This window comes from Xyrauchen texanus, chromosome 16, assembly GCF_025860055.1.
Source record: "Xyrauchen texanus isolate HMW12.3.18 chromosome 16, RBS_HiC_50CHRs, whole genome shotgun sequence".
NCBI classification, from domain to species: Eukaryota; Metazoa; Chordata; class Actinopteri; order Cypriniformes; family Catostomidae; genus Xyrauchen; species Xyrauchen texanus.
In genome coordinates this window covers 34,493,106-34,515,107 of record NC_068291.1, presented here as the reverse complement: position 1 = coordinate 34,515,107, position 22,002 = coordinate 34,493,106, and the positions used below count along the sequence as shown (strand labels likewise).

Below are 22,002 nucleotides of genomic sequence, written 5' to 3'. Positions count from 1 at the left end.
AAACAGACAATTCCACAAACTCATGGAAATGACAACAATGAGGCATTTGTGGCATGATTTGGACATGTCTTAGTGGAAAGAAAAATGGTTTGCTTAATTTATAATAGCAACATTTCTACTTAGACATCAAATGTAAACTCGGCCTTTGTAAAGTGTTTTGCATTTAATAGCTGTGCTGCTCTTTCCAGAGGATGAAGAAAGGGTTTTTATCACAAACTTATTTCAAATGTTACTTGTGTCCGTCATTGTGTTTAGTTTAGTGTATTGTATTCAAATAAAGTAAGTTTAGTCAACTAGATGCTTCCAAAAGAACAATTAATAGATAGATAGATAGATAGATAGATAGATAGATAGATAGATAGATAGATAGATAGATAGATAGATAGATAGATAGATAGATAGATAGATAGATAGATCGTTTCTGATAAAGTTTGATAGTTACTGTAAATGTACCAGCTTTGCACCAATCAGAATGCAAAAAACTACATAAAAAGGGTTACTTTATTGCCAAGCATTCCTCATTTCAGCAGGAGACCTACATAATTGGCAGTATGAATTTTAGGGAAGAGCCTTCGGTCAGAATTTGAGTCGAGAGCATCAGACAGGGGGATCATGACCCTCCCTTGATGATTAGTATGCAGATCTCTGAGGACTATGGAAATATTGGTCCCAAGTCTGGCAAATTACTTTTACATAAATGCAATCCAACAATCCTTCACCGATGAGAGGGTGTTAATTAGAATTCACTTTATTGTGCATTGTCCGCGTTTCTGATCCAAGTACCAAAAGATCCAAACAAAATTCTGGCATGAGCGTGGTCGGGGTGAGGTCAAAATCTCTTTCTCTCTCATGGATCCTCATGGGGCAGGAAATAGAAAAGCTCAAACCAAGAGCTACCGTTTACTTTGAAATAGCATTTACTTTGAAAGCATTTAAATTCTCTAAACCAGGGCGTCTTCAAAAGGCAATTATTATTTGATCTCACACATTTAAAAAAAAATAATTAAATGCCTTGAACCAAAAAAGGTACAATTTTACAATAAATTTCCATTTGTTAACATTAGTTAACAGGAACTAACAGTGAACAAAATATTAAAATAATGCATTTATCTTAGTTAGTGTTAATTTGAACATTTATTAAAACATATATATATATTTTACTTTAGCATTATTTAATGCATTATGAACTAACAATTGTATTTATGCAAACTAACATTATTCAAGATGAATAAATGCTGTAAATTAATAATAAACAAATCAAACGAATCACATGGTGTCCCAATTAATTAATTGCATTTAATCGCATATACAAATATTTTCTGAGAAAGCCCCTCATATAACAATTCAATAATTCAATATATAATGATTATACATATTTATATCAATATATAATTATACATAGTTATCTTTAAATATAAAAAATTATATATATATAATAAAACATATTCAGATAATTAAAATGCTTTACATTCCTGTAGCAGATGAGTTAAACATTGATAAGACAGTACACAAAGCAGCTTTAAAATACAATGTATTGTTTACTACCATTTTATTGATCACAAGTCAATCATTGGCATACAGGTCACAGCAATTCATTTCACAAGTGAATTTGTCAGTCAGTTGGAGATATATTATAAGGGCTTGTTTAAGGTCCCGTCAATATACACCTGCGTCAGACATTTTATTTATTTATTTTGTATTAATGCTTACAAAATTTTACATCTAGAGCCAAGAGGTATATTAAAATAAAAACAAAAAGGAAAATAAATAAATAAACATCTTAAATAAAAATATCAATTTGTTTTCATATTTCAATACACTTTACAACTTTCTTGTTACTCAAATTGGAAATTGTTCTTAGGTATTGCTAAAACTAATGGTTTATAACCACCATACTTACATTTATGTATACTAAACTTTGCCAACAAAAGCAGAAAATGTATCAAATAATATTCCTTATGAAGAGACATATCATAGCTAAAAAACGAATAAAACATTTTCAAAACAAAGTTGAAAGCTGGGAATGATATGATCTCTAACAATCTTGCAGAAATCAGACCAAAAACAAGTCGAGTAGGGACAACTCCAAAATGTACAGAATATTGACATCACAATTAAATCTATCTACAAGAAAATAATTAGCGAGTTAGAAATTATAAATAAGTTTGAAGGAAATCTTAGATTTTATTAGTGATTAAATATTTATGGTGTAATTTTCAAATTTTGCACCATCTCAATCCAGCCACACCCTGCATCAGACATGCTTGTGTAGTGTCTCGGGTGCATTGCATAATAAACATAAAATGTTTAGGTGACTGTGTCAAGTTAAATATATTTTAATACTCAGTCTTTAAACACATCTTGAGATCCCTTAGTTCACATTTGCGCTCCTTCAAATGTTTTGAACGCAAGAACGTAACGCATGTTTGTGTTGTGATGTCTACTGAAGTGTTTTCTTCACTGTATAAACTGCGTATTGTTTATAGCTGAAATATCACTTACTGCCCTCTGGAGTAAACAGGCTACAAGCTTGCATTTCTCAGGAATCTTCCTTAATATGGTCCGGGAGCTTTGCAATTAATTGATTTTTAACACGTTATTTTTTGTAAAATTAATTGCACTGAATTAACGCATTAAATCGACAGCCCTAATATGTATATATATATATATTAGCAATATCACACAAGCAAGAGTGCAGCTGATCAAAGTATGGCTGATTTAGGCCATATCGTATTCTTGCTCGTGTGATATTGCTTATTTACAGTTCAATGAACAAGTAAATTTTTTTTAAATATGGAAAGAATTTGTATGGTCATAAAAAACCTGCATGGACCTAATTTCTTACGTGACGGATCAGAATCTGCTGTTGCTAGTTCAAACCAAATGATGCGTCCAAGCCTCTCAAAAACATCAATTTAGAACTAGAATCACGGCATGGGCTGTTTGTAACAAGTTAATGGAGAAATAAGGACGTGCTTGTATGTGTGTGTGTGTGTGTGTGTGTGTGTGTGTGTGTGCGTGTGAGAGAGAGAGAGAGAGCGAGAGAGAGCATGTTCGATCACCTGTTGCCACTCCCATGCAGAGATGCTGTAGTGTGTTAATCAGCTTTCTAAAGTTGATGTCCTTTTGGTTAAATGCATCCTATTTTCTCAGTGGAAAAATAGCTGTCCAAGCGGGGGTATTCCTCCGTCTTTCAAAGTCGCCAGTGCGCAAGAGTCATTCAATATAGAAACCGCAATCTCCTCTGCCATTTTGAACAGTATGTCCTCCCCAATGTGGAAACTCCGGTAAGAAGTAAGTGTCTTGAGTTTGTGTAATTAATCAGTCTGTTGTGTCTGTCAGCTGTGATGAGCCTTAATGATGAAGTTGTTGTTTAAAGGTGTTTAAAGCTTTAGTAGTGTAGTAGTAGTCTGAGTGATCACGTAGTGCTGATGAATGAAAACACTGTCTGACGCTGACTCACTTCACATCACCTAACTGGCTCATATATATAAACCTGCAACCTGTTTGCTAAAATCTGACATTTCACAAAAACAAATGTCAAGAGACACATACAGCTCTTTATACAAATGCACTGCTCTTACGCTTTAGATTAGAACTGCACAAACACAAGCGGTGTGATACACACAGAGAAATGCCCAAGTGCTGATACCCAAGTATATATATATATATATATATATGTTAGGTCACAATACCTAATGCATTAACTAATGTAACAAATTAAACCTTATTGCAAAATTTTACCACCAAAAATAGAATATGTTCACTTTAACCAAAGCTAAAGTTAAAAAGTTAAACTAAAAGTTTGGTCCCTCCCACATATTATTAATAGATTATTTTAAAGGTTTTGCAATATATACAACATGGAATATGTAAATAGATTAATATGGTACTATAAGCATCCACGTATTGTACAGGGTTAAAATGTAATACAAATAAAGTAAATAAATAAATACATTTAAAATAAATACATTTCTATATGGAAAATGTTAAAGACCCATGCTTTAAACATTGTTAATTCATCTGACTGCATACAGTATGTATATAAAAGTAGTATAAAATTTGTTGGAAACATATGCATTTTATTTTTGTGCATAATAGATATTGTACATTTATTTTCCTTCTCCCTACAGGAAGAAAATCAAAAGCATTTAAGCACAAATCACACATTCAACTCTCGGCCATTTTCTTAGTTCTGCGGGCATCACATTACCAGTAATAACATTTCTGGTGTAATCATGCATATATCGTTTTTTCTTCCCTCATACGGGATGGAGTTGTTGGAGCTAATATATTCAGAGACAGACCAACTGCCGTTCGCAAAGGGAAAAAAAGAGACTTGCTTGAGTAACTGTAATAATTGGAAAATTATTTTGATAGCCTGAAACAATCTAATATATTACTGAATTTTATTAAAATAATATCAAATCAAATTAACTGCTATTCCATAATGAATTAGGTAACAAGGTAGGCAGATATTAATCATCCTTCCCTCCCGGGGCCAAGATGAACGAAGGAAGAGGGGGTGGGGTTTGTTACAGACTCGGCTTTTGCGGCTTGTTAGAAGTCAGCGGAATGCAGTTGGGAACTCCTTCAGGAGAGATACGTAGTACATTTATGAAATGAAGTTTTCATCTTAGTCTGATGGTGCAGTATCAGCTCATTCCATCCTACTATTTGTAGGGTCTGTATATTGATCATGGGAAGATCAATCTGAAGTATCAATACTTTTGATACTGATGTTGCATTATCATAAGCTTTGAAGTGAAAATAATGAATTGTTTTATACAATTATTGTGTAGGATATTAAACTATCTCTCCTGCTACATCATGAAAATAAACGGGATAGTTCATGGATTTGTTTGACTTTTTTTGTCATGTTTACTGAAATTAAGTATTTTAAAATGATTGATCAGAAGTCTGATCATTTGCAGTTTGGGCCTTTCAAATACAAATAAATATCTGTTATTATCAATTTTATTTTCAGAAATTAGATTAAAAAAAAATCTATTTATTAGAGCTATCACGTTATTATCAAAGATATCTGTGAAATTGCCAAAATCAGTATTGGATTGAAGAGAAAAATAATTGGTATCACTCATCCCTAATTTGGATCTCAAAGCTCAGTCCATCAATGGCCAATTTTAGCCCTGCCCACAAAAGCTAATAAATTATTTGCTGATTGTAGCAAAGCCCATTCATAGGGCTACACTCTGTAATAAGCCTGGCATGCCATGACTTCATCCCATGTTGATGCTTTCTTTAGCTTGTATAGCAATGCCGCATAGGAGGCTTCAGACTATACATCTGGACTGTTGATTTTAATCAGCGCCAGGTCTGTGCTTTGAAATTGTAATGCAATGCTTTGCTATGCCAGACACATTTATTGTATCAGCCCCATGCAGGTCTGTTCTTAAACTTGCAAGGCTCCTGTAATTTCAGCATGCTAATCAATTATAGCACATGTATGGTGCTCTTCCAGCAGAAAAACAAATTGCAGTGCTACATGTGGCATTCCAAATCAAAGCACAATAATCTGGTTTTGCTGAACTTCTTATGGGAGAGTTCAGAGTTCCTGCATAGAAGACAGTGAGAAACAATTGCCATGATGTCAAGCTTGTTAATGAAAGTGAATATGAAGATAGCAGACCCAAAAAGTGACTTTTGCCTATCATTTCTAATATGGCTTGATGAGATATTTTTGGATTCCTAAAATCCCAAGATTGAGTCAAGTAGTTTTTATTTATATAGCGCTTTTCACAACAGACATAGTTTCAAAGCAGCTGAATGAAACTGCAATTTCTATAAAGTCTTAAAGTCATTAATGTGTAATTGTAAATTGTGTATAAAAATAAATAATTCAATAGTTAAATAATAATTGTATTTAGAACCCCAGTGAGCAAGGCGACTGTGGCAAGGAACACAAACTCAATAAGATGTTGGTTAATGGAGAAAAATAACCTTGGGAGAAACCAGGCTCAATGTGGGGGCCAGTTCCCCTCTGGCTAATCAGCATGAACTTAATGCCAATATTTGTATTTGTATGCAGTGCAAGCCATGATTTATATTTAGTAAACTATGTAAGTGTTAGAGGCCAGTATTTATACAAAGATTTTTTTAAGAACTGTAAGATTAATGACTAAAGTCTTTGAAGAATTTAATGTGATGGTATATATAGCATGGTAGAAGGTCACTTAAGAACTTTGGAGCTAGACCATTCAAAGCTTTGCATGTAGTTAACAGAATTTAAAAATGTATATGAAATTAAACAGGTAGAAAATTTAACAACAATAATATTGGGCTTATATGATCATATTTCTTGGTTCTAGTCAGCAGTCTGCCTGCTGCCTTTTGAACCAATTGAAGTTTATTTATTGAACTTGCAGTGCATCCTCCCAGTAATGCATTACAATAATCTAGTCTTGAGGTCATGAATGCGTTAATAGTTTTTTTGGCATCAGCAACAGAGAGCATGTGTCGTAATTTAGCAGTACTTCTGAGGTGGAAGAATGCTGTTCTACAAACATTGGACGTTTGATTTTCAAAGGACAATTTTATATCAAATTGCACCTAAGTTCTTCACAACACCAAAGTTCTTCGACCTTTTAATTTCACTTAAAATTTTACTTCAGTTTTGGTTGTTTTGAATATTTATCAGATATTGATATTGTTTTGAATAATTGGAGTGGTGGTGGTGTAGGTGGTGTATAACTGGTAAACTGGTAATCAGAACGTCACTGGTTCAATCCCCACAGCCAACACCATTGTCTCCTTGAGCAAGGCACTTAACTCCAGGTTGCTCCGGGGGGATTGTCCCTGTAATAAAGGCTCTGTAAGTCACTTTGGATAAAAGCGTCTGCCAAATGCATAAATGTAAATGTAAATTAATATATATGGTAGATAAATAGCAATTAAAGTGCATAGCTTGGGCCCTATTGTTTATTTTTAAAATCAATATTTTCTAAATGTACATGTAACTTATTTTCTGTAAGTTGGAAGGTTACCTGTATAGTTTACAGCACTAGCTGAGAGAACATTTATTTCATATGTAAGCAAATAAACCAGAATATAATCAAATTGTATCAGAATCTAATCAAATCAAACTGGGAAATCTGTATCGATACTCAGCCATAATTCCTCATACTCAACAGACATGGGTAAACGTGGTCTGAGAATGTACACTCACTGAGCACTTTATTAGGAACACCTGTACACCTAAATATTCATGCAATTATCTAATAATGCAAACATGTGGCAGCAGTGCAGTTCCTAAAATCATTCAGATACAGATCAAGAGCTTCAGATAATGTTCACATCAACCATCAGAATGGGGAAACATTTTTATCTCTGATTTGGACCGTGGCATGATTCTTGGTGCCAGATGGGCTGGTTTGAGTATTTCTGTAACTTCTGATCTCCTGTGATTTGCATGCACAACAGTCTCAAGAGTTTTCTCAGAATGGTGCCAAAAACAAAAAACATCCAGAGAGTGGAAGTTCTGCAGACGAAAATACCTTGTTGATGAGAGAGGTCAATGGAGAATGGCCAGACTGGTTTGAGCTGAAAGAAAGGCTACTGTAACTCAGGTAACCACTCTGTACAATTGTAGTGAGCAGAATAGCATATCAAAATGCACAACATGTCGAACCTTGAGGCGGATGGGCTACAACAGCAGAAGACCACATCGAGAACTTTATTAGGACCATAGTGTTCCTAATCAAGTGCTGAGTGAGTGTATGTATTGTTGGCAAAGCATTTTGACCACTGGTTTAGGAGATGCCTTAATTAAGCCTTGGGGTATACAAGACCTCACAAGAGATTTGACTGGCTATTCAAAAACACAAGAGATGGCATATGTTCTGAAAAATAATTTTTGTGTTGGAGATGCAGTGACCTAGTGGTTGAACACTTTTTTTTGGCACATTGCCAAATGCATGCAGGTTCGCATGCAGGTTTGAATATTGCTTGAATGTTTGACAATCTCTCACTTAAAATTGTCAAAAAGGCCCAAACTTCAAATTAACTAAACACATATTTACCAAAATAAAGTATGCCTTTGGTGTGAGAGAGTAATCACATTTTTGATAAAGGTGATGAGACCAAAGTACTCCCCAAATGTGTAACTTTGACACATCAGCAGAATCCACCACTTTTCCTGAATCCACAAATTTGTCATTTTAAAAGCCTGATGTGAGTTTGAGACCTCTCAAGACAAAAGAGATTGCATTTGTGTTTCACGAGTGATAAATATTCACCATGGTTGAACATATCTTCATGCGAAAGAACATATGAACCAGAAATAAAATATAGTCTCCTTTTGGCACAGGAATCCACACCCTTGTCACCTTTGCAGCTCTGCCTACCTGACTTGAAATTAAAGTGCATTTTTTTATTTTTTTAATTACTAATTATTTTGCAGGTTTTATGGCTTTATTTTGGCGGTCACAGTCAGTGGGGAGAGAGGGATTATGGTCCTTGGGGGGGGGGATGAGAAGCAGGCAGAGGGAGGACAGCTAATTTTTGATCCAAGGGGTGCTTTGCAGGCCAGGGGGGTGACAGCTGCACTGTCTTTAGCCCGGATTTGAATTTGAATTCTATCTAACGATGCAGCGACTCACGGACTTGGCATGGCAGTCTGGTAATCTTCTTGACACAAATGCCTGGGCTTTTCTTGTGTGCCCTCACAGAGATTTGAGTAATTAAAGTTAAATTGAAGGAATAAAAAATATCCTTCTTGTACTGAGGCTGTCTCGCTAATGCCAAGTGTGAATAGTCAGGTTTGTCCTTAGAACTATAATCCCGAATGCTATTTCTCCTGTAACGGGGAACTGACATATTTTTAGGGAGCTCCAAAAGACACTGATAAAGGGCCACAGAGCTTTCATCTTACAGACATCTTTTTGGAGAGGTGGGAACAGAAGAAGAGAAATGAAAGTTGAAAATGTCAATGGTTGAGTAACATCGTTCATTCCTCATTCCTCATAGAAAGGATTCAAGCCTTTACCCAAAGACAACAACTCTTTTGAGGAAGCTTTCATTTTTACTTAGATGTCTACATGCAGGTAGACTTTTTTTTTAAACAAGTTTTTTATTTGGGCTATTTTATGTATGATGTATGTGCGTGCATATTTGCAGATGTAATAGAGTGGTCAAAATATAATTGCAAAGAAGTGCCATCTTACAACTAAAATTAAAAACCAAATGCATTTTCTCAGATCTAACTTCACTTTTCTTAGCCATTTTTTGCCATTACATTTAACCAACTGGATTCAAAATAATTGTACTGGACACAGGACGTCAGTTCCCCTCAACGATTAATCGAAATCAAATCACATTGCGATATGATGTAGGCTGGTTATCAAACCACAAGGACTGTGATTTAATAAAATAAATAAATGGTTTGCATATGCTGCTCACTGTGCTTACGTATGTATGCAGCCAGAGTTGGGAGGGTTTACATCTGAAATGCATTCCACTACAGATTACAGAATACATGCTGTAAAATGTAATTTGTAATGTATTCTGTTAAATTAGTAACCTATTCTAAATACATTGAATTATTAGCACTGGTAGATTTCACTTGTTTTGACTATAAAAACTCTGCCAGTACAGTGAGACAAAATACACATGTTAAAAATACATTCTCTGAAAAACCTAAATATCTTATGCAGTGTTGTTTCTAAAACAAGATCAATCATATTGGATGGACCATATTGATTTTTTGATATTTTTACAGGAAAACAATACAAAAATGATTATCAAGAATAACATTTGACCTAAAATCAAAGGTCTTACTAGAAAAAAACTTGAAAAAAATATATATGATTGTGCCTGGTAACATGTGCATTTAAAATGACTAGAAATAGCATTTTAGCTTAGCATAAATCTGACAATTTACACAAGGTTTATTTCTATTTCTTCTGCTCCAAACTTACTTCAAACGTACTTCTCTGTCTGCCCATATGAATGTAACACATCATAAAAAAGTTTTTCATCGCTGTTCAAATGCACTTTGATTGCATTATTTATATGTATTAAAGTTTTCCATCTGAAAGGATGAAATATTAAATGAAACAAATGACAATAACATGCAAGGCAATCCCTTTAGTAATCAAAATACATTTTGAATGTAACTGTATTCTATTACCAATTATTAAAATTGTAACTGTAGTGGAATACAATGTGTGAGGCTAATGGCTGAGCACCTTATATTTATTGTGCACTAGATTCACAAATTGCAAATTTTCGTAGTTCCAAATATGCTTGACTGCTAAAAGTTACTATCCAAATCTAAAGTAGAAAGTAGTCTTTTGTGGAGAGAATAGTGGATGGGAGCATTTCTCTGCAGTAGAAAGCCATTGTCAACTCAACTACAAACAAACTACTTTCTTCAGAGTTCCTTCAAAATAAAACTTTCTGCCAAAATAAAGGCTTAAGTGTTTAACCAGACCGGGTAGCTATGCCGCATGCAATGTAAATTAGTGCATGGAATTAGTACATAAACATGCTACTGTTTTAAAATATTATTCTTAATTCTACGTGGCATTGATTCAACAAGGTGCTGAAAGCATTCTTTAGAAATGTTGGCCCATATTGATAGGATAGCATCTTGCAGTTGATGGAGATTTGTGGGATGCACATCCAGGGCACGAAGCTCCCGTTCCACCACATCCCAAAGATGCTCTATTGGGTTGAGATCTGGCCATTTTAGTACAGTGAACTCATTGTCATGTTCAAGAAAACAATTTGAAATGATTCGAGCTTTGTGACATGGTGCATTATCCTGCTGGAAGTAGCCATCAGAGGATGGGTACATGGTGGCCATAAAGGGATGGACATGGTCAGAAACAATGCTCAGGTAGGCCATGGCATTTAAACGATGCCCAATTGGCACTAAGGGGCCTAAAGTGTGCCAAGAAAACATCCCCTACACCATTACACCACCACCACCAGCCTGCGCAGTGGTAACAAGGCATGATGGATCCATGTTCTCATTCTGTTTACGCCAAATTCTGACTCTACCATCTGAATGTCTCAACAGAAATCGAGACTCATCAGACCAGGCAACATTTTTCCAGTCTTCAACTGTCCAATTTTGGTGAGCTCTTGCAAATTGTAGCCTCTTTTTCCTATTTGTAGTGGAGATGAGTGGTACCCGGTGGGCTCTTCTGCTGTTGTAGCCCATCCGCCTCAAGGTTGTGCGTGTTGTGGCTTCACAAATGCTTTGCTGCATACCTCGGTTGTAACGAGTGGTTAATTCAGGCAAAGTTGCTCTTCTATCAGCTTGAATCAGTCGGCCCATTCTCCTCTGACCTCTAGCATCAACAAGGAATTTTCGCCCACAGGACTGCCGCATACTGGATGTTTTTCCCTTTTTACACCATTCTTTGTAAACCCTAGAAATGGTTGTGCGTGAAAATCCCAGTAACTGAGCAGATTGTGAAATACTCAGACCGGCCCATCTGGCACCAACAACCATGCCACGCTCAAAATTGCTTAAATCACCTTTTTTTCCCATTCTGACATTCAGTTTGGAGTTCAGGAGATTGTCTTGACCAGGACCACACCCCTATATGCATTGAAGCAACTACCATGTGATTGGTTGATTAGATAATTGCATTAATGAGAAATTGAACAGGTGTTCCTAATAATCCTTTAGGTGAGTGTATATATTCAGTCTTATTTCTTTTTTTTTAAGATGACTCAAGTGACTCAAACACCCTTTCGTGAACAGTATTTATATTGCCCAGTTTGCCCATGATTATTTTGGTCAAAAGGAAATTCTTATGGTCAAGGGCATAGATTTTGTTTGAACATTTAATTTTTTTTGCTAATAATCATATCACAGTTCAAATCACAATAACAGAGTTGCCACAGGTGTAGTTCATCCTTATGGACATGTACGTACCACTAAGTCTGTCAACCAGAAAATTTAAAAAACTTTATCTTAAAGTATATCTATTATTTATTCTATTATTTATTCCTATAATAAGTGTCCAAAAACATTTTGGAACCACTCTCAATTGAGTTCAACAACATTACAAAATCTGTTAATTTAACTATTGTTTCACAGTATGGCTGAACCTGAAGTTCCCCGTCTGTCGCTCACTTGATGCTGTGTCGAATGAAGTGACACTAGGGGTCTTTCTTGAAGGCCTTGGTTAATGAGAAATTGGCAGACAGAATTTGCATGTCCCACCCATTTGCATGACATACGGGTATAAAAGGAGGAAATCGTGTCTCTGTCCATTCAGATTTTTTTCTTCGAAGATGAGCGGTTGTGTGTTCAGCAAGCTGATGTTCAACTACTGTTCCACTCGCCAAGAGCATTGCTGTTGGATCCTACGGTGCATTACCAACGGCTTTCTCTCTTCTCTGTATGCCAGTGCAGCCATCACTCCTGAGCACTTCGACAGCGTTTCCTTAAAGAGCAAATAGACCTGTAAAAGAGTATATTTCTTCTAAAATAGTATACACATTGGCGTTGAGCGTCTTTTTAAAGACTCGTCTTTTTAAAGATGTCTTTCCTCCTGGATGCGGCAGATATATCTCCGCTTCTGATGGTCATAAGAGCTGCCTTGCGTGTCTGGGCTGCGAATAGTTTAGTTTATGAATAGTTCATGTTCTCATTGCGAGAACATAACCATGGCAACATTGTGGTCGCGGCTTTCTTTCATCCGAGAGAAAGCCACTTCAGCATCCCCCCGTGCCGTCCCTCTTTCCTACAGGATTGGGGCAGGTGCAGCTGGTGATGAAGGCGATTTGGGGAGTGTAGCAGGCTCGGTTTCGCCAGTTAAATTCCCACGAACCACCCACCCCCCAGCTTGCTCATTTGTTTCCGTACGGGTCCAAAGCAAGACCGGCTCGCCCCACTGCCAGTCTGATGTCACCCTCGGACCCTGCGAGATGGATGATGATTTCACTGCTGCATCAGAGAGCATCACAGTGGCGTCTGATGCTGATGACTCGACAAGGCTGCCATCTTCGGGTCTACTCGTCCAGTCTGAGCCTGACGCACAGATGTCCTCTATGCTTGCCCGGGCAGCTGTGAGCACGGGGCTGGACTGGAACCCTTTGCCCCCACCCCTAATGGCTAGACAATTGGTTCCTCAGGTCAGGGTGCCGACGACCGACCGTGCCCCCTGGTCACGAAGGTCACAGCACCGGCACTTGGAATGGCGACGCCCACACTCGTGGTCCAGGAACGACATCTGTGGCTGAACGTGGTCGAGATGGGGGACCCTGACAAAGCCCGCTTTCTCAACACACTCTCTCCCAGTTTATTCGGGACACTGTTGAAGACTTTGCCCAGCAGTCTTCAGCAGTGAGGAAGCAGACGTAGGCCATCTCCCACATCATGCTTCGCCACCGTTCCAGCACGAGCCGTGCTCCGTCTGCTTGCCAAGTGGGTCCCCCTGGGGCTTATAAAACAACAGGCAGCTCCGCTTCAACCTGGTCCCAGCTCTCAAAACCAGCGTGGAGCTCACCGCAGGAAGCTGACGTCCCCGTTTCACGAACCACAACCAGGATCCAGAAGGCTCCCAAGCATTCCTGAGACGATTAAACCAAGGAGCGAGATGGCCACTACGGAGTTGGTATCTGGACCACTCCATCCCCCGGTGGCATCTCTTGCCGCACCCTGAATGGGCCGCAGTACCCACATTGCCGGTTTCCTCACTCCTTTGGTCAGCTAACCGGTGCCTCCACACTCGTTCTCATGGCGGTCTGGCGCCAAACACCTACAGTCATGGTACCATGGACGCAATCCCCTCGCCTCCATGCCTTCGACTGTAGACTCCCGGCAGGCCGAGGAGGGAGGTAAGTGCTTTGAGTTTTTTTCTTCTCAACTGTTTCGGGACGCAACTTTGCTCCCCGACATAATATTACCTGCTCCCCCCGCTGTGAAGCCCCACTGGGTACGTAATATGTTATCGTCCCCTTAGTGCTCCCTGCTCAGAGCTTGGATGCATCGCTTACGTTTCCAACCCATTGCGCTGGTTGGCCGGGACCATCCGACTCGGCTACGCAATTTAGTTCATCTGGGACTCGCCCCACAGGGATGCGATAGAGCCACCCCTCCAGCCGAGATGAAGCCAGGGTGCGTGGCAGCCAATCTTGAACCTAAGAGTTCTGAACCGGGCCTCACACAGACTCCCGTTCAAAGGTGCTCGCACGGAAATGTATTTAACATGTGTCTAGCATCTAGATTGGTTCGCAATGGTAGACCTGAAGGATGCATACTTTCAAGTCTCACTTTTGCCTTGGCACAGACCCTTCCTACAGCTCATGTACGACCCAATGTACTAGTACCAGCTTCTCCCCTTCGGCACATCACTGTCCCTTTGCATCTTCACGAAGTTCGCAGAGGCCACCTTGCCCCGCTAAGGGAAGTGGGCATCTGCGTACTCAATTTCCTCAATGAATGGCTGATTCTAGCTCACTCTTGAGAGTCTATGTGCACCCACAGGGACAAGGTGCTCAGGCACCTCAGCAATCTAGGGCTTTAGGTCAACTGGGGAAAGAGCAAGCCCTCCCCGGTTCAGAGCATCTCTTTTCTCGGCATGGAGTTAGACTCAATCTTAACCACAGCGCGCTTCAAATGCAAGCTCACGCTGCCAGTGCTAAACTGCCTAAGTTCGCTCAGACAAGGCACAGCGGTTCCCCTGCAGTGGTTCCAGATGCTCCTGGGGCATATGACATCCTCAGCAGCGACCGTGCCACTTGGGTTGATGCATATGGGACCACTTCAGCACTGGCTTCAGACTCGAGTCATGAGATAGGCATGGCACCGTGGCACAAACCGTGTGTTCATCACCTCATTCTGGTGCCAGTCATTCAACCCTTAGACAGACCTCTGATATCTGCGGACAGGAGTCCCCCTTCAGCAGGTGTCCAGATGCGTCGTAGTCACTACAGATGCCTCCAAACCGGGTTGGGGCATGCAGCCACTGGCTCTGGACAAGACCGCACCTATATTGGCACGTCAACTGCCTAGAGTTGTTGGCTGTACTTCTTGCCCTGCGGAGGTCTATCCCGCTGATCCAGGGCAAGCACATATTGATCCATGTCCAAACCTCTGGAACCTCCATGTTCTCATGGGCACTGGCCAACGGTACCTCCCTAGCAGACATCTGCAGAGCGACGGGCTGGGCAACACCCAATACCTTTACGAGATTCTACAAGCTCAGGGTTGAGTCGGTCTCGTCCCGTATCACATGCGCTCTTTCTCCCAGGAGAGTCCACTAGGCTCGTGCTTCCTGGATGTCTTTCCTCCCTAGCCCTCTGCTCCGTGTTTTCAGCGGAGGAATTCCCTACCAGACCCACTACGGATACTAACTACGCTGTACTGGAATAGGAGCTCCACAGGGTTTGGCCTTAACGGATTAATCCCCCTGTGTGTATTTTCAATGGTATGATCCCCCTGCCAGCGGACCCGCCTCTCCCTTTGGCAGTCCCCTCTGCCCTCTGGTAGCTGTGTTTGTAGCAACTCCTCCCTCGCTGGGTAGGATCTACCACCGCGCCACTTCCACATGTGTCCTGAAAACCCATGTGAAGTATTCGCCACATTTAACCTCCCCCAGCCTGGGCAGGATGTGGTCTCCACGGGGTCTTTTCTCAATGAAAGAATAGGAGTTGGAAAAGAACACCTTCCCTGATGCATGTTTAAGAGTTAAATGGCTTCAACTGCTTTAACTCTATGCGAGAAACATAGAGAGAGAAAAGGCGTGACTGGTGCGGCCTGCTCCCATGCTTGGCATGACACTTGCCCCCCCTCTTTGGGGATGCCGGGAACCTAAAATGTTTATGACGTTTTTATGGGATGTTGGGGAAGGGTACGTTCAGTCTGACATAGCGTGCTGATTTGGCACGCAACTGCCTGCCCATACCTGCGTCAGCAGTTCACGTACACGGTTCAGCACATGGCATGATTGAATAGGGACCCATAGTGTTGCTTCATTCGACACAACGTCAAGTGAGCGACAGACAGGGAATGTCTAGGTTACTATTGTAACCCCCGTTCCCTGATGGAGGGAATGAGACGTTGTGTCCCCCCGGCCATGACACTGTACCAAGCCACTGTAACGGCCGAACCTCATTCTCGGCTCCTCAGTGCAAAACCTGAATGGACAAACACACGATTCCCTTCCTTTATACCCGTATGTCCAGGGGAGGGACATGCAAATTCTGTCTGCCAAGTTCTCATTGGCCTTTTCTCAAGTTCAGAGGTAACTGATGCCTTCAAGAAAGACCCCTAGTGTCGCTTCATTCGACACAACGGCTTGTTCCCTCCATCAGGGAATGGGGGTTACAATAGTAACCTAGACGTTTAATGTTAAATAAGTAAGGGCCTGTTTACTAAAAATTTATTTTAAAACAGCACTAAACATAAATTCAACATTAGCAGATTACTGTAAATCTAGATAAGATCTGTTTGTGTGATACTGAGTTCATGCAACTCTGCACAGAAAAACGTTTTCTAACTGGATATTATTTTGCTAAAATAACATTTACGCAATGTATGTAGGCAGAAAGACTTTAAGACAGGAAGTGCTGAACCATTCAAAGACACCGACAAAACTATAACACAGACATGCACGCCTCACACCCTGAGAATACTTCAACATGCCCACATCACACACAATATTTTAATACATGCTCCTCACTCTCAGTACACTTTTACACACACAACACGTACATAATATGCTTTCAACACACTCACCTCAAATGCACTGTGCAAAATTCTGTAAAACATGTTCCTTGCATACATGAAATACTGTAACACTTCTAAAAAAACACACACACTCATAGATATTTTAATACTGTGGATATTTTAATAACTGCTCCACATAGTCTAAACACCTTTAACACACAAACCACATGCTGAGAATACTTTAACATATGCACCTTAATTGCACAGTAAAATATACTTTAAAACAAATTCCTTACTAATAATTTTATTACAAAATGTGAATGACTTTGTATTAGTGAAAAAGTACTTTATTGCATAAAGATAATTATGTAATGTTTTAGTTACAGGATAATTCAGCACTGTCTAGATTTACTGTAAGAGTGCTAATCAAATAGTTTATCGTTAAAAATTTATTTATAATTCAGTCCTAGATTTGGGGTACCTGTATATTGCACTCTGACTATACGGTCTATGAGAAAATCATAAATAAAAAAAAATAAATAAAAAATAATAGCATAGTCCTTTAGTAATTGCAAATGTGTGAACTAATGATGCAGTTGTGGAAGACTAATGCATAAAAACCATGTTTGCAAACACAAAGGTTGCAGACTCAATTGAATGGGTACTCCTGTAAGTATGTGCTTTCACAATCCTTTTAATCACAGGTTAAAACAAGCCTTTAACCACAGGTTGCTTCAATGCGCTGTCTTTGCATTAAACATACAAGTATGAGTCAATGAGAGAGTTGTGGAAGCCAAATGTGAAGAACCTGGGGAAAAGAATGAGGTTCAGCCCCATGTGCTAATAAGATATTGTACGTCTTGGCTTGTATTAAAAGGTAAAACTTTTAATCCCCAAAAGAATACTTTGGGTAAGGTGTTAGGCCTAGACTTTAAATATATTTGGGTGAGGGTTAAACTTAGGTAAAATCATAACGTTGAACCATCAAACTCAAACGATTTCTTACAATTTTGCCATCTCAAGTTATTTTTACAACTTCTCACGAGACTGGGTTGGATTAATTATTGTTTGTGTCACACACAAATGAGTGAGTCACTGCACAATATAACATTGTTCGTTTGTTCATTTATATATCTCTAAGTGAGTAAAAGTTGTATGTTTTTGCACTATCCAACTCAACAAAACCAACAATTTCTCCATCTTGTACTATTATTACAACTTCTCATGAGACTGGGTTAGCTTTGCAATAGTTTGTGTTAATTAGTGAGTTGCAGGGTGTAAGGTTGCCCTAGAAACCTATCTTTTGTCAATATGTGAAAAGTGTACATTTGTGGCCTGTGCATACAAAAGGTGCAAGTTCAGTCCCAGCCGATTGTGGCCCATATACTTGAAATGACTGTGCATGTGGCAGTGAATGTGGTTTATGTAGAGGAGTTGTCATTGTGAAGTTTCAGGTATGTAGATACAAAGGTCACTGTAAAGCAATTCAATGGAAAGGAGGAGGCGAGAACCGGCTTGACAATATAAATTATATTTTTAATAAAGAATTAAAACCAAAAGACACAAACACACATGGGACGGACAGCTGCCCATTAACGTACTCTCTCTCTGTCGCACCACTGCCCGCAGCCTGATAAGGGACCGGGTGTGTAATATCACAACCCGGCCCCACCCTCCGCCCTGTCACAGTCACAGGTAATGGAAGCCTAAAAACTTGAAGTTAGTTAAATGTATACAAATATACATTCATTTATGCATTTGGCAGACACTTTTATCCAAAGTGACTTACAGTGCACTTATTACAGGGACAATCCCCCCAGAACAACCTGGAGTTAAGTGTCTTGCTCAAGCACACAATGGTGGTGGCTGTGGGGATCGAACCAGCAACCTTCTTATTACCAGTTATGTGCTTTAGCCCACTACGCCACCACCACTCACACAAACTTATGACGTTCCAAAACCATATTACTTTATATAAACACAAAAAGATTTGCTTTTATGAATATCACATCCCAACATTATGGGAGAAAAAAAAAAGATTTGTAGCACAGTTTTCTTCATATATTCATCTCCATCGGATATTTGAAGTTGGTACAAAACTGAACATGTGTGTGTTTGCCAGTCACACATTCCTGGCTGGCCACAGCATATGCACACACACACACACACACACACACACACACACACACACACACACACACACACACACACACACACACACACACACACACACACACACCACAATCAAGATATCTCATGCATGACGTTGCTGAGCACTGTTGCACAAACAGACACCCAAACTTATGAGTGCATTGGTTTTCATAACCGCTCTGCTGGTCTTGCAGGGATCTTGCGGCTCATTCTTAGTAAATACAAGAAGAATGGAGTTCTCCAGCTGCCATCTGGGTTGTAATAATATAACGGAGACAGCCAAGAAATTAACCTGTGTTTGAAGTGTTGACATGTTTACGTGCCTCGAGTTGAGTAGCAGCACATCGATTTGAGTGATAGGGATGCAAAGATAGCAGAGTTTATTTGCATGCAAAGTCTGCGTTGTTGCTTATTTCCAGTGTTGTAGTACTCTAGACCAGACTCGATCTCGAGTCCAAGACCATATTTTCATGGTCTTGGACTTGTCACTGACTTTAAGCCTTTCTACTCACCTCGGCAGTTTTCCTTGTTTATTCTGGTAAGTGTGTACATCCTGTCACAAGCATGCATGAACGCAGCATTGCAACAGCTGGCTGATCACATCACAGACACGGAGCAACAACCCCCAGACTCTCTTATCATTATTCTAGGAGATTTTAAAAAAGCTAACCTCACTTGTGAACTGCCAAAAAACAAACAACACATCAAATGCCCCACCAGAGACAGAAATATACTGGACCACTGCTACAACACTGTAAAGGATGCATATCGCTCTGTCCTTTGAGCAGCTTTGATACTCTCTGATCAATGTCTGGTACATCTTCTCCTGACCTACAAGCAGAAATTAAAATTAGCTAAGCCTGTAGTAAGGACTTTAAAGAGATGGACCAATGAAGCAGAGCTGGCACTACAAGCCTGCTTTGATTGGACTGATTGGAGTGTTTTTGAAGCTGCAGCCACATACCTGGATGAGCTCACAGATATTGTGACAGCATATATCCGTTTCTGTGAGAATATGTGCATCCCTACTAGGACATTTTTATCATTCAATATATATATAGACCATGGTTTACAGGAAAACTCAGACAGCTTTGTCATGCCAAAGAGGATGCTTACAGAAGTGGGGATAAAATATTGTACAACCGGGCCAGAAACACACTGACTACGGAAATAAGAGTGGCTAAAATAAGCTACTCTGAAAAGCTGAAAAAAGCTGATCGTTTCAGCCAACGATCCTGCATCTGTGTGGAAAGGCCTGAAAAGCATCACCAAGTTAATGCCCCCCCCTCCCCTCCCCTCCCCTCGCTCTGTAGAGAATCAAGAAATGGCTGATAACCTGAATATGTTTTACTGCAGGTTTGAAAAGCCAAGTCTCACACCCCACTCATGCTCTGATCATCACTTCACACACACACACACACACACACACACACACACACACACACACACACACACACACTCAAGCACACACACTCACACACACACACCAACACCCTCCACCTGCTACTCAGACTGTAATTATTGTCTGTGAGGAGGATGTGTGCCGGGTCTTCAAGAAACAGAAGACTAGGAAAGCTTCAGGCCCAGATGTTGTTTCACCTGCCTGACTGAAAGTCTGCGCTGACCGACTGGCCCTCATCTTCACACATATCTTCAATAGATCACTGGAGCAGTGCCATTCAGTACCTTCAGTACCATTGTGGCTGATCTTCTCTCAACCAAACTGATCCAGCTCTCCGTTCTCACCCCAATATGTTAATATATCAACAGCTTTCTGACAGATAGGCAGCAGCTAGTGAGACTGGAGATACTCACATCTGCGACCCTCACTATTAGCACTAGTGCTCCTCAGGGATGCGTTCTGTCTCCACTGCTCTTCTCCCTGTACAAAAAATGACTGTACTGCAAAGGACCCTACTGTCAAAACCTTGAAGTTTTCAGGCAACACCACCGTAATCTGCCTCATTCCACGATGGTGAGATGAGTCAGCACAGAGACGTGAGGTTGACCAGCTGGTTGTATGGTGCGTTCACAACAACCTTGACCTGAACATGCTCAGAACAGTGGAGATGATAGTGGACTTCAGGATAAATCCCCCTCCCAACATCCTGAACAGCATTGTCACAGCAGTGGAGTCATACAGTTTCCTGGACTCTACCATCTCCAGGACCTGAAGTGGGACACCCACATAGACTCCATTGTGAAGAAGGCTCAGCTGCTGACACAGTTCTAGTCAGCCATCATTGAGTCTTGTGTATCCTGTGAATCCGGTGTACATCTATAACTGTACGGTTTGGTTCAGCCACCAAATCAGACAGAAGGAAACTACAATGGATAGTCAGAATGGCTGAGAGGATTATTGATGCCCCTTACCAACCCTTCAAGACCTGTATGTTTCCAGAGTGAGGAAACATGCAGGTAGAATCACTGTGGACCCCACACACCCTGCCCACTCCCTTTTTGTAAGGTTGCCCTCTGGTCGTCTCTACAGAGCACTGAGCAACAGGACATCCAAGCACAACAGTTTTTACTCTCAGGCCATTTTCCACATGAACAATTAAACTGCCTTCACATCTCATGTACATATGTAACTTCACATATTTAAAACAATAACTGTACATACCCCTACCTTGCACATAAATTACCATGTGCACATGTACATTTGCAATTCTATGTTATATGTCCTATTATTTGTGTCTATTTATACTCTTACCTTGTTTTATATTCTGTGTCTCACTGTAATGTTCTGTGTGCACTTGTTTCTCATATCACCAAAAAAGCAAATATAAAATTGTGTATATGAGAACACTTGGTAATAAAGCTCATTCTGATTCTGTATTTAACTTGTCTTGACTCAAACAAGTGTGGACTCGGACTTAACCCCGAGTCCAGTCGAGTCCCTTTCAAAAAAATATTCAGTGAAAGCTTTGACTTATCTGACAAACTTTTCTGACTGACAACATCAGATATTTTGACATTTGTCATGCATTTCAGTCTGCTGCATAGAATCAGAACTAGTAAATCCCTGTTCACAAATAACTCATTCTACTGAGTTGGTTCTTTTCAGCAAATTGGCTTAACAGGTTAGCAAAAAGGTCTGAATCGATTGGTTATTCAGGCTGATTATTCGGACTACTATCTCGCTGAATAATTAGTAGCAGCTTCTCACTCATTAAAACAGCACCAGGATATTTTAGAAA

At 39.9% G+C, this 22,002-nt stretch overlaps 1 protein-coding gene across 1 annotated transcript in view; it reads left to right on the top strand.

Annotated features, from left to right (window-relative positions):
- LOC127656964 (serine palmitoyltransferase 2-like) overlaps positions 1-22,002 on the top strand; it is a 919,074-nt gene that overhangs the window by 357,264 nt on the left and 539,808 nt on the right. The window lies entirely within an intron of this gene.